Consider the following 15,399-nt stretch of genomic DNA (forward strand, 5'->3'; position numbering starts at 1 on the left):
ATGCATGCTTCACAGGCTTGTTTAAAACCCTAAAGAATCCTGAGGGGGCCTTTAGGTCTGTTTATTAATTATAACCTAGAAAGGTACCACATATGTGCACTGATTGCAGAAAGTGTATCCTAGCCTCACACAAATTCCTATCCCTGTCTGTCCCATCCAGACTTCTCCCTAATATAAACTATCTATTCTTATCATTATAGTATATTTAATCCCCCTCTGCTACTCCCCCCCCCCCCCCTTTCTGGACTCACCTAAGGGGTTAAAAGACTAGAGTACATTTGTGACTTGTCAGTGACATATAATACCCAGGTCCTTCATGCAATCAACTTTTACTTGACATGTATTTGCTCATCACAGGACCCGCATTACTACTGGGAAAATGAAGAAAAACCTAAATTAACACTTGACATTCAATATGGTCAAGTCCTTAATTGGCTGGGCTTCCTGAGAAAGCAATTTTCTATTCCCCAAACTGTTCGTGTGTCATGTGTGGAGTGCAGCTCTTGGCCATCACTGCTGTCCCTCGCTCACTCTAATGAGAGCAGATGAATTAGTGCTACGTGACACGATTTTAGCAAGGCTCCCTCCTTCCCTCCCCCCAGTCCTTTTCCTCTGTTAGTGACAGCTGTGTGGCAGGGGGGTGGGGACAAGGACACTATGAAATGCCAGTTCAAATAGTTCTGTGAAGACTGAATATTTTTGAAATATGAAATGTTTTCTTGATATTCTCAGAACCTTGCAATTTAAAAGTAATAGGTAGGGAGAAGGAGATGCAGCAGTATAAAGATACAAGAAATTAGCTGAGTTTCGCTGGATACAAATTAACTTCTAGCATTTCTCCCATCCCTCTATTAACCTGTAGCAATCTAATTAAAATGGAAATTTCCTACACTGGAAAAGTAGTTTAAAAATGGTTATAGAGTCACTAGATGAATTTGCAAATTTTTTTTTTGTGTGTGTGTATTTCATGTAAATAAAATATCACTTCTACAGCGCGCTTCCTGATGTGACAAAGATCATGTACTACAAAAGAATGTTCATGTGTCCTGTTCGGAAAAGACAACCATTGCATTCAGTCTGGTTTTAGTATATAGGAAATTTCTTTCATCCAGGATGGTACTACTCACTTTCCAATATAATGTTAAATTCTAATAATGGTTAAATATTTGAACACCAATGGAAATCCCATAAGGAGCTCAAGTCCTCCCCAAGTGTTTGACAACCGATGGGAGAATGCAATTTGTATCACTAACATAATAAAAAAAATGAAAGCAACATAAATAACTGCAGTTTCAGCTGATATCGAAGATAATAAATCAGGAAGAACAGAGACTAAAGAAGCAGGATATTCAAAATAGTTAAATTAAATTGCCTACAAAAAAAAAATGAACTATATACATACCTGAACATTTTTTATTGAAAATGCACAAATGACTACAAAATAATTTCCAGTAGACAGCTCTATCTGGTCATATGGTTTCACTTGACTTCTTGTACGTAACAGAAAAAGTAACATGTATGTCATGTATTGTGAATTAACTTTTAAAAAGTCTGGCATTACACAATCAATTCAAGCAAAAAATTGTATGAGTTATCTTAACAGTATAGCTGAAGTTGCCTCAGGAAGAGTCCTTGTCACAGGTAAAAAACAAGTAGCTTTGCAATTTGCAAGTTACATCTCCAAATCTGAGCCTGGCCTTGTACTGTTACATTACTTCAGTAATATAACAAGTGTGGACTATTAGTTATGAGGCAAAAGAATGACAACATTTTTGCTGTAAAACACGTTGATAAACATGCACTACCCCAAACAGAAAGGAAATTTTTCACTGTATGTTTCTGCAACTATGGCAAAGATGTGCAGCTTTTTGTGGCTATTGTTGTAAATAAAGTGTCAACAGAGTTTAAAGACTTGGATTTTCCTATTTGCTTTTAAAACACCCTTTTGTTATTTCAGTATTTTCAAGCTACACAGAAGAAACACATACAGCTTTGGCCAATAGAATTTCTAGACTACTTTAAATGTTCCTGTTTCTCAGCTGCTAAAATAAGCCCTCAAAACACAATAAAGCTCCAAAAGGCAACTGTGATTGAAAATTAAGATATCAGTCAATCTCACTGTTACATCTTCACACAAAAACACCCCACCAAACTGAATGAGACTGCAGGTCATACCTGTATCAGCAGAATGCTGAACTCCATTGCACTTCACTGACAAGAAATAACTCCACGTTTGAAGCACTTGGTGAGGAGAGAAATGGTTAAGGTTTTCTTTTAAAACAAACCCAAACTTTAGTCCTATAATTTTTTTCCAATAACAAGTACTGTAGCAGAAGCATCCTCAAGAAACAAAGGGGCATAGTGATCTAGCTAATAGTGTTGTGGTGACCTTTGAGACACTGACTAGTCCGTCAAGCACCATCTGCAATATGTACAGCATAGTTAAGAGAAGCATTATTAACTGGCCTAGAAACTGAAGAGCCATTTCAGTCTTAAAAAGAATATGAACTGAATTCACTGAACTTGTACAGCTTGAGCTTCTGAGTGCTGCCTGTTAAGAAAGCCTTCTACTTCACCAGATAGGATCAAAGGATTATGTTGAATATATGGCACCTCTCATCTTAAATTCATCCTGAGTTTTGGAAAACTAAAATCAAAGAAACACTGTACCACAAATCACCTTTACTATCAGCAAGACCACCTCTGCTAACAGATCATGGATACAGTAAAGTTCCTAGGAAACACAGGACTACTACCTAATGAAACTGAAAGACATGCATTAAAAAGGCTTAGGTTTTCCTAAAAATATTAGTTCTTCTTGGTGTAACATATGCACCACCAGCATCCTGATTCAGCATCCTCAGATTTTAATCATGCACCCTTTTTCACATCGCTGGATGAGAAGTAGAAATGACAGAAAATAATGGGTCATAAGAACTACTTGCTGCTAAACTGGAAAGCTCCTTTCCTCACTGCCTACAGTAAAACAGCCCATTAAGAGTTGCTTTTTGATTAAAAACAAGTAAGTAATTTCAACTATGGCAAAATGACATGTTTTAACTTGACATTTTGTTAAGGATGAGTACTCTGCAAAGCTCATAAAAGAGTGAAGAGATTCAGTGGAACATTAAGATTTACTTTATATACCCAATGCCACTGTCACTCCTGTGCAAAACACGTCAACCCGGAAATATCTGACTCAACAGCCCTAAGGTTATTTAGAATAGAAAGTGAGATTTTTACATGTTTCACTTTGATGCCATGAGAGCAGCTGCATTAAGTTCTCTCCGTGGTTTTCAAAACCCAAATAAAATGCTTGCTCTGTGTTTTAAAAGTTACTGTGCAAATGTGTGCCACCCACCCAGTCTGTAATAGCTTACATTCACCATTTTCAGAAAAGATAAACACAGCAGAAAAGGAAATGATAATATAAAAACAGCCTGGCACGTGAAATGAGGAAAAGCATTGTAGACTATCTGGAAATACAAAGCACACAAATGTTATTTTGTGAAAATTAATAGCATCTGATATTATACTCCTGTCCCAGTACTCTCCCCCAACCCCATGCCCAAATTAAAGGTATTTTATCTAGTTCCCAGTTGAGAGGTTGCTAAAAGTGGTAACTCACAGCTGTGTTGACATTGAACTTCTTGAACACGGAATACCGACGTCACACTGACACACTTTGCAGATGCTTCGTTACAAGCAGCACCAGTCACTTGATTTCAAATACCTAACCTAGCTGTAAAACAAACTGTTAATCTCCAGCTTCTTCTCCAGTTAAAGTCTTCTTTAAAGTTCTGGAAACACACCAACACCTTATTATGTTTATGCTAAACTTATCTGCATTTTGATTGGAATTTGACAGTGACCAGTGGTTCAACTCAATGGTACCTCAGACAGTGCCGAGAACAGGCCCCACTTACTCATAGTTTTAACGAGCTGCTTGTTCTTTTTTTGTTCCCACAAAAATCTGTAACACAGTAACCTGCAATTTAAAATACAAACTAATTAACTACCCATTCTGTTGAAAATTTTTTATATAATATTGATATCTGAATTGCCTGGAAAATTTCAGTTATGAACAGACTTTCCTTCCATTGCAACACAATAGACAAAAAAAGCACTGGACATCAAATTCTGCACACAGCTAAATGATGCTTCTTTACAGCAGGTATCTGATTTTGTGTTGATACACCTTGTTTCAGAAAACTGTATTCTCATAGCACTTTTCTTCAGTCAACAAAATTACAATTACCTATGTAGGTAGGTTTATGGCTACTATGGAATTACAGCACTGCTGCAACATCTGCACAGTAACTTCACTTCTGAAGACTGCAAGCATCCAGTTTCTGATATGCCATTTAAAATTTGTGCTGGAGCTAGAAGTGTTGGCTTCGACAACTTGCAAAAGCCAATGACCAAATTTAGTACTTGAATCATGACTTTAATAATTACAGCAACCTCTGAGGTTTTACATTCACAAAGACATTTTCTAGGCTAAAGCTATCTAACATGAAAATGCTGACTTCTGCCTCATATTCTGAGTAGTTTTATGATATTCAGTGAGTATCATGTGTAAAACTTACTGCAAAGCTATAGCAGCACCACATTTCTTACAAAGCTGACCTGCAGCCATATTTCACCCCAATTAGAAGGCAGGAACCATGTTTCTCCTAACTGTATTACAATAAGCCGACTCAAAGGCCTACACTGAAATACAGCTAGCATTTTTTAAACCCTTACTTTATTTTTTGATATTTTAAACTATGGGGTTTTGTATGTTCTTGGGGCCATGGATGCCTACATTTTTAGATGCCAATTTCCACATCTACATCATGGCAGCAGCAGAAGAAATATCCTGAATTCCGATCTAGAGAATATAATGGATAAGAGCAATATTAAAAAAAAATAATTAATGAACATATTTTATTTGGCACCATGGAACCAGTGACAGTTTTGCAGTTCTTTTCAGTGAGTCTCAGAGAGCATAAATGGTTTAACAATGGATATTATTCATAATTCAAAATAAGAATCCTTATCAATCAGTGGCATACTTAAAAATATGAAGAGAAGCTATGTACACTAGATACCTGAAATGATTACAGATAGTATCACAAAAATCCATTTAGAGTACGTAAAGTAAGATAAAAGTACTTTTAAAGATGAAATTATTTAGAACTCAGATCATTTTAAGGTCCACAGCTTCAAGAGAAATACTTTTCAGATGGACTGCTATAATTTTCTACAGATATGTCCGGACAGTGTGTTACAGTGGTTACATAGATACATTATTCATGTACTTGATTCATTTAAAAATTATTTACAAGGATGCACTATTATGGTAATGTGGATTTTTTGCATGAAGACTGGGGTGTGTTATGACCCTAATTCAAAGGAGGAAGAGAGAAGGGGTTACAGGATTCATAAAAAGCATGTAGACGAGACTCAGACTGGCATACAGTGTGTGATAAAAATCAAATATGGAACATAATGGGACATATGGAAACATATCTTTCGTGCAGGGAAGGATGAATCACAAGTTCACAGCTGGAATTTATGTGGATCCTTATTTAGTGGAGCATCTGTAGCCACTGTTTAGCTACATTCCCACATCAACAACAAAACAGTGCCACAGAAGAGAACACATGCATCAAGCTCCAGCTGGTATCTGCGTCCACCACTCCTTTCTTTTCCCTGAAGCCACATTTAGACAGTTTTCTTTTTACAGTTTGTGGGTGTATAAACATGCATATGCAAGTCAGTGGATAGAATCAAAATGCCACACCTGACCACTGCTGAATTTTAGAAGGGATGGTGTAGAAGGGATAGGTTCAGAGAAAAAAATCCAGTCATTTAAAATCAGTCTCATGTCTATAGCTGTACTTTATGCATTTTACATATTTACATACTTCATGTTCTTTACAAGTTATGAAAGTTTTATTTCAGTTTGGTATCACTAAAAAAGGTCTTTAAAAATGCAAATTGAAAAATAATAGAAAACATTATTTATATAGCTCTATTTGGAGAAAACCAAATTTCAACTTCATAATTATAAAAATGCATATGCATTGACTTGTTTTAACATTTTCATACCTGACTTTTAGCTTCACAACATTAGCAAAAGCTAAATATTAATGTGGAAAAATACGTCAATTAATGTCTAAGCAACCTTAGACATAAATAGATACTTAAATAGATACATAATAGATAGATACATAAATACCAGCTAAAGATGTTTAAAGAGGGGTAAGTTTTGTTTGGGGGATATGTGATGTTGTTTTAAGATCATTGCAGTCCACGCTATGAGTCAAATTCTGAAAGATTTTGTTAATGAAGACATAGATTAATGAAATATAAATTTTTATTCAAAAACAGAATTGCATTTTAAAGTAAAAAATGCCCAGCACTGAGTTATCAGAGGATTTTTTTAAACAGCTAGCACATACCACACAGTTTCTCTTAAACATGTAATTAAAATTTTTGAGAACACAGATGCTAAAGGTCATACTTCTACAAATATTGCATTATTTGAAACTAGAGTACAATGCTCTAATGCTCTAATCCTTTCCCAAAATTTTACCTCTACAATTATTTCTTCACTTAATATGTATTTTAGATGTGTTCCATCATGGAACAAGCAAAACACGAATCACCTCTTCCTGAGGAAAGACTATAGGAAAACCCCTCAGACCAGTTTTGTGATTACAGACTATAGTTGTATTGATAGCAGTGAGAACAGGTCTAGGCACTTAAAATTAAAATTTTCTGGTGTGGTATTCTTCTTCCACAGAAATTTTTTGTATCAGCGGAAGAGTTTCAGAATCCTTGGTTTTGACCTGTAATAGTGTACTGACAGGCTGACTCCCTCAAACAAGCTTTCACAACAGAAAAAATATAGAAATTCTTTTAAATAAATTGTCAAGTAAGTCTGGTGATGTAGGAAATTCACTAACGATTTTTACTGTTGTCTGAACATTTTCCATGTTCTTGGTTGTGTTCTAAAACCCAGCTTTTACTTCTCTCCTAGGACCATCAGACTGAGAAGGCACTAATGATACTACCCTCATTAACAAGAAAATACACCAGTATGTATCTACTTCAATTTTTCCTCATTTTTTAAGGAAAATAAAACAAAAAATGCCACTTTTCAATAAGTGTGGTGCCAAAACTGGAAAATTAGCATTTTCCTTGGAATGAAAATTCACTTATCATGAGATTCTACATTTGTCAAGTTCTAGTAAATAACTTATCTATGATTTGTTAAAAACTAAATTAATATTACAGCTCATGCAACCAATTTTATTTTTTAAATATTTAAGGGAAGACAATGTCTTCAGAATGCTACACCAAAAAGTAAAAAAACAATACTCATTTCCATGTGAATTAAAATGTTTCAGTTGTCTTTCTTATTTATCCCTGCAGAGAGAAATCAAGATCTAATTGGATTTCAGACCCCTATTGGAGGTCTTGCAAAATAATGTAATAATATTCTATTTAAATTACTTTGTCTTTTGTGTTTAAAATAATTTTGTATTCTAGGAAAAAGGGAAGCAAAGTTGGAAGAAACTGAAAATTATACATGGTACAAGACAATCACAGTCAGCCATATATACTTACTGTAAAGCAGTGTTTACTATTCAGCTGTCACTATTCTAGTAGAAATCCAACGTTTTTTTTAAAGTAGAATTATAAGAAAATGTAATAATTAAAATCTATTATAATTAGATCCTTTGTCAGACAGTTGTCATAACTTATTTCTATACATGAACAAAAACATACATGGTGAGTAGAGGGTTTTTTTCACACAGAAATTGATCGATAGCCTCCCAGTTAAAATTTATTTGCCTTAAAACAATCTGACCATTCTTCCTCGTCCCATCTCTCTCTTCACCCCCCTACCCTGAATTGAACTTTAACATTGCATTAACCATAGACTGGTGGATAGGAGGATCTATTAAAATTAGTAACTCACTGTGTAAGGTACCTGTCTTGCAGTATGCTCCACCTGCAATGAGGCCAATGTTTTGGTCTGCTGTCTGCTGCTGTAACCAGTTCTCTCCCAGATATGAATGAAACTGTGCATGTATTTTATGTTTTTATGCAAATTATGGCTTTGGAGAGGTCATGCCTCAACATGATTTAAATAATAAGCAGCCAATCTGTGATATAAAGAACATATTTATAATCATCAATCACCTCTTAGATTGTTACATTGTTTGCAGAACATTATAAAAACCGTTAAGTATTGGGCATTTCTTTATGGCATTCTGCATAAATATGCAGCAAAGCATATGAATAAATCTCTTTTTGGAGAAGCTTGTAGAAAGAGCACTTCTGCTGTCATTAAGGACACCAGCAGCTAAAGAGTGAGCTGTTTCATGAAACTGTTTGTACTTAATGTTTGATTTACACTTGAGGGATATGGGAATTTAGAAAACGGATTTTTGTTTAAGGCTTTGAAAGCTAGAAAAAACCCACCCCACACCCTGAAAAATCTCCATAAATTAATTACATTATTTGATCTTGAACAAAAAAATAGAACCCTTACAATTTGTATCACAAATTATAAAGTTCTTATACAGCTGTTACGTTTTTCCTGGTTTAAAAATATAAGCCAGAAGTTGTTTTGGCTTTTCATGCCTGCCTTCTACAATCCCTTCTTCCGTGCATTCTAATTTAAAAGAAAAACTAATATTAGATGAAGCAACACATAATTTGACAGCCTACCAGTGAAATTCTGGCAGGATCAATAAAATGAGGGCTTGCAGGAGTCCCAGATGAGGAACACTTTCATGAATGCCTCCATTGTGTAAACTCTCCGTATATCCTGCCTCCAAATGACAGTCATATGCCACCAGCTGCAGGAGGCATTCCAGCAATGTCAACTGCTGTGGGGCATTAAGACAGAGTACATGAGTGGGTACTTCTTTGTATTTTTCCCTGGCTAGAGTGAGGGCTGTCATGCTTAACTCATTTAAGTGTTATTTTTCTAAAGACTATGGTGTTTATTTAGAAATGTAAGAAAATATATAATTAAAGCCTTGCTAATGGAGCTCCTCATTTTAATAGTAGTTTTATTATATAAAGCCAGCTGGAAGTAATTATTTTTTTCCTTGCATACTCTTCATTAGTTTGTACCTCCCTCCTCCCCAAGATATCTATTTCAGATGTTCTTATCAAATTTATGTATTTTAAAATGTAAACTGTCCAGGGAACAAACAGACACTAAAAGTTACAATAGGAAATGTGAAAACTCCAATGTCCACTACACAGCAAAATAGTTGTCACCACTTCTGAGAATGTTCTCCTATGAACTCTATTTTACAGATTGCCATAAAATTTAAGTTTTAGAGAATTCCTGCAAGAAAAAATACTTGTCACATTTTTAATTAAGAACTAAGTCTGAACACAGTGATACAGGTTTGTTGTTTTAATTGTTTTTAAACAACTCACTGATGTCCAAGCTGATTATTTTTTGTCTGCTAGGTCTGTATAGAAAAAAAAGTGTGCAAGCATTCTATGAGTTTAATTTTCCCATTTTTCTGGATATTTATTTTTTTCAAATAAACACAAAGCTCACATTTGAGATACAGGAATACAAATATATTGAGGGATCCTTTTTAAATATTAGCAATGCCTTAGTTAAGAAATTGTACAAAGTAGAGATCAAACTGAGACGCTTTTCAGCACCTTCTATGTGATAAGCCAGGGCATCACACATTTTTATCATGCTTTTGCACACAGGCACACTGAAACACAAAACACTGAGCTCTTTGCATGTCAGCACCTACATTCAACCATCCCTGGAAGGGATGCTTCTCCTCTCTGCCCCTCATCTCCTCCTATAGTCCCATATAATGAATAGTCTTTTAAATACTCAATTACTACCAAAAAGAGATTTTCTTTTAATATATGTTCATATATATATATACAGAGGAAAAAAAACTGAGGGAAAGAAAAATGAGGAAAGGCATAAATAAATAAAGGATATCAATAATGATCTATCATAAAATGACATTTTTCCGTTGTACTTCCGCAGGAGCCGCAAGATCTCACAAGACATCCCTCTGAAAGCAGCAATAAAATTGCAGTACAGTACCCAAGTTCTTGTATTCTGTTCAGGCAAAGGGCAATGAATATGCTAAGAGGAAATCAATCTGCATTAAAAAATCTGACAATAACATCTTCATGTTTGTTGGGTGTTTTTTTTTTTCTTAATGAGAAAACAAAGAAGATAGAACATTTGGGAAGTCAATTTTTTATGTAAATGAGAGTAACTCCTCTCAAAATGCTACTTTATTGATTAAATTACCTTTTATCTTACTGTGTTGCTACTTTTCCTGTGGAGTCTTGTGGAGTCTTGTAAACATTTCTCCTCCAATTTACTTTCACGTTGAATTACACTCTCCAAATTTCATTTTGAGATTTCTGGTGCAGTAAATTCAAAACTTCATAGGCAAACTGGAAGCAACCATCATTTTGCACTGCCTTCCAGGGTAACCCATGAAAAACTGAGTTTTCAGGAACTAAAACATAAAATCATACAGAGGCCCATAATGTCTAGAAGCTCAGACCTGACCAGATACTTTAACAGAGAACCTGGTTTAATTTCTGTATTGTGATAAAACAGGAAGCCATGTTTAGATTTCTTTAAGAAAGTGCAACATCTAGCCTTTTTTTTTCCAAATTATGTTCATCTCCTTAGTGTCTAAATAATAGAAAGGATTAAAATACACAAGAGCAACTTTCTTTACCACTGTAGAATCTTGCCTTGCAAAATACCTGCACATTTACCTTCATAAAAGTTACATGCGTACAGAAGGCTTACAGAATTGAACTCACTCTGAAGGCTAATACACTGCTATCTGTAATTCTGTACCTAAACTATATGCTGTCCTTGATGCATGACAGGGCCTCCAATGACATGAATGGAAAACACATGCTCGGATCATGGTGAGATATGATCCTTTATATTCTATTTTCCTCTCACTGGTACACACCAAATGTTGAATTGTTCATCTGAAAAGTACTACATTGTATGACATTTTCATTCAAATGAAAGTATTGCATTTTAAAGGTAGTGATCTTAAAGAAATACACTACGGAATGCATGGACAAAGTACTTATGCAGGGAATCAGCTAATCTATCTCCTTCCCTGGAATTCTGGTTAAATAAAGTTATAAAGAACCATGACAAATAAAGAAATTGTGTTCATCAGATGTGTCTCACTCTTCCCTGAGTTGTTAAAAATTACTGAGAAAAAGAAAAGCAATTAAAGCTCTTTCCAACATTAGTCACAGCAGGCATCACAAAATCCCAGGCACATTTACCATGCTACTCAAATTGTTCTCAAAGGGGCATATTCCAAAATGCACAGGTAGGCAGCCTGCAGCACTGATCTCTACTGATGTATTTGTGTTGTGGTCCATTTCCAAATAAACATAATCTCAAATATTACAGGAAGTTTACCTGCCAGTGACAGTACATTTCAGCTTTAATGACAACCCCAGTACAAATTTTCTCACTTTTCATAATGCTTCTTAAAGTATCACTTATTATTTACTTTACAAGGAGAGCTTGCTGACTTCTGTGTTGTGTACAGGAACAAATGGCAGGATCGTAATCATGTCATTTTCTCTTCTGAACTCCTGTGCTCTGTAAGTGGCAGGTGACACTCTCTCCTTTCCTTTGCACAAGTGCACAGATACGCATCATTGATAGAGGATGGGGATGCAATGGCTTCCCAAGAGAGTGAGAATAGCATCAATGGTACATTGATGGCAAGTTCACATTGATCAAAGCAATTCTGAGATGCTCACCCCCCGCCCCCCAAAAGAGATGGCCTCTCTATGACAAAATGTTATGTGACACAGCCATACAAGTGACATTGTTTTCTTTGTCAGTGAAGGAAAATAATTTAGAAAACAGTTGTCAAGTATTTCAGCAAAGGAAAGGAGGCATTAGGGCATTACTATAATGAGTGGGGTGAGCAGTAACAAAGCAACAGATGCCTGTCCATAGGCTGATGTACAGTCTCTTATTTCGGACATTTGTTAGACAGACTGATGTTAAGCTAAAGAACGGAACCTGCCTCATTGAAAAACTGTATATAAACACACAGATCTTCATTTAATAAAACTGCTTTTTATGCTTACCCCTTTCTACAGGCGGGCTGGGCAAAAAATAAATCCCTTAATTACAGTTTATCTAGATGCTGAAATTTTGTCATTACACTCTCTGAATTATAGTGAAAAGCTGCATTAGTGATTCTCCTTCTGAACTAAAAGATTAAGAGACAGTAACAATGGAATTCTCCCTTTCTCCCTCTTCTCTGTTTCAGCCTTCTCTTTCTTGAGCCAGTATGATTCATCACCTCCTGGGTATACTAGGAGCCCCAAGTTTGGAAATTCTTCTAAACAGCAAAGAACCATTATTCTACGAGGCAAATCCTTTTACAAAAGCACAAGCGCTATTGTTTGAGAAAAATAACTGAGCGAAGAAAGCTATACACAGCAAATGTTTTGAGCATTTCTAGTAAAAAGTAAAAGCTTTTTAAAGCTTTTGTTTCTGATTGTACTTTATGACGGCAGTTCTGTATCAGTGAACGGAGTGTTCCTTTGCAATCAGCACAGTGTCACAATGACCTGGCAAATGCGAATGCTTTCACTATCACTACAGTCCTTGCAATCTTGCCTCAGCTGTGACCCATTCACTTTTGCCCCAACTTCACTAAGATGCCTTACTCAGCATCTAATTAGTTAGGGAAGATTTGCCTTGGCTCTTAACCCTGACATAAGAGCAGGAGACTCTGCTGCTGTTATATACCAAATTTGTTCTGTCACTGCATTAATCATATCCCCATAAAACTATACATGAATAAGTAACTACTAAAATACAAAGTAGAAAAATTGAAAAGAGAAAAACTATACTTTTTAAAAAGTTAAACACGAGTGCTTATTGCACAATGTATTTGAGCACATGCTTTAATATGTGCTTCAATGCTTCATGCAGATTTTACAGTTTTGTGCATACATATCTCAAAGTTAAGCAAAGATTTGACAGTGTTCTTAGCACATCATCAACTAAAATATACAATGGCACTAATATGTTCAAACACTGTATGTATATATGTGCAAGATTAATATGTATGGAGAGGAACGGGAAACATTTTGCTATGTTTTAGTTCTGCAAATACTGTACACAGTAAGAGAAGCTATTGAAAGGGGTATTTTATTTTTAATCACATATCATGCACATAGCCATGTATCTACCACTGCATGTACTTGTACATCTAGTGCTACATGCCATACAAAACACCCTGTGCTTTTGTCATGTACAATATTTTCTAATGCCTCTGTTCTGAGGCACATCAGAAGCAGCACAAAATTCTCAATGGAAATATTTTTAATTTGCTGAAAGTACACGAACCATTACAGGTCTAAACCATGCTTTAACAAAATAACCCAAAAAATTAAAGCAAGTTTCTGAAATGAGACAATGTAACCTGATAAAGCTTCTGAATTCATACTAGCACATGAACTTATTCATGGACAACCACAAAAAAAATAAAACCACCTGGGGTCAGCTAATCTTTAAAATGGTGTCACAAAATATATATATTGAATAAAATTGTTTGCTGACGCTTCCTGACAAAAGCGATTGTTAACTACTGTAAACTACAAAATGCGTTTTACCAATGTTAATCTTCCTCCCAAAATGTTCATAATAAATCAATGTATGGAATTATAGCCTGTTGTTAATTAAGTTTGAACTCTTTTTGCATGTACACCTATATTAAAACAATAGTTATATGCTACAGTAAAAACAGTTAATTACCGTTAAATTTATGTTAAAATTGCATACAACCTCTATGACCAGCAACCAGGAACATTTGAAAAGCTTTCACCTTCAATCCATTAGATATTACACTACACTCCAATTTTTAAATCCTGGTTCATAAACAGTTTATGTGCCTGTGTCTACATCAATGTTAGGAACTATCAGATTGAGGAATACAAGTACTGCTCAAAACAGGCAGTGCATGTTGCATACAGTTTAATATTTCTAGCAATATTAATGCATACTCCACATATCGTAAGTATTATTTGGTTTTCCTTGGAATAAGCATGCATTTATGCAAGGAAAAAAAATTGAATTTACTGTACCATATCTCTCATGAACAGACATGTCTATATTAATATACATCATTGATTTAATTTTTAGTTTTCTTGGCTTCCCGCTCACCTATCTAGAAGTGATTTCTCTGGTGATAACTAACACATCATGCTAATGAGAGAATCTAATGTACAATAGAGAAATGTCACTACTAATAATATTTGCATGAAGTTAAATAAAGCAACTGTAAGAGAATGTCAGACAGTTGTTCTTTAATAAGATACAGTTACACAATGAAATTATGTTGTTAATTTTGTTACATCATTGAGTGAATCCTAAATTACTATATAATGATGAACAGATCCATTTATAATTCTGATATACTGCTTTTTCACTCCTGCATTGAAAAAAAGCTTCTGGAAAGGCTATTACCTTTTTATTTGAAACGGATTATACATACTTCTTTCTTAACAAAATGGTACATAGCTGTGGCATTTTGTGTCACTGTGGGTTACAGCTATTTCTCTTACAGTCTCATTTCTGAAATGACTTAAAAGTATTTTAGAACATTACAGCCCTTAAGGTAACTGGATGAAGAAAAATGACATTTCTTATTCTGACAAATGCACAAAACATTTATGAAAGCAGACAATCACAAAAGCCTGCTTTTTTAAATCAATCAAATCCAGACCTTTTCTGTTGTTAACAACTCCTTGCCAGAACTAGAATGGGCAGTGGGTGCCCTGGACTTAACCAGATGAGCATGGAAGAGAAGCCAAGGGTTTCTGCTCATTCTCGACCTGTCACTGATCAAAGTGACCCAAAGAAGTACTCCTTTTTAAAAGTTAAGATTTATGCCCTTTGAGGTTATCAGACATTCTTCTGTATACAGAATGGGATGACCCCTTTCAAGTGAATCACACACTTTTACATGGACAAAAGGTGCATAGGCAAAACAATGCAGTCAAGTGGCTATGTCATAAACTTCTTACAGGTAATTTAGGAGACTATTCCTCTTCTCCTCTCACCCCACCAAAATCTATATTTGCTCTGGAATGTGGAGATGCCATTTTCTTGCACTCCCATTCTCTATGAAAATAATCCAAAAATATATACCATCATACTTACTATTAATAGCCCCATCCTGTACAATCAATATTAATTTTTCTAAGACACATACAGCTCCTTGCCATAATGAAGTAGGTTTTCCTTTTATTCTGAGGAAAGTTATTCATTCTTACAGTATGCAAATAGCAGTGCAGTGTGAGTTGAGAGGTAAG

The 15,399-nt window shown here is 35.2% G+C and overlaps 1 protein-coding gene across 11 annotated transcripts in view; it reads right to left on the minus strand.

Annotated features, from left to right (window-relative positions):
• The window catches only part of BNC2 (basonuclin zinc finger protein 2), a 326,513-nt gene that overhangs the window by 216,842 nt on the left and 94,272 nt on the right, over window positions 1-15,399 (minus strand). The gene's annotated exons all lie outside the window — the stretch shown is intronic.

This window comes from Phalacrocorax carbo, chromosome Z, assembly GCF_963921805.1.
Source record: "Phalacrocorax carbo chromosome Z, bPhaCar2.1, whole genome shotgun sequence".
In the NCBI taxonomy this organism is placed as follows: Eukaryota; Metazoa; Chordata; class Aves; order Suliformes; family Phalacrocoracidae; genus Phalacrocorax; species Phalacrocorax carbo.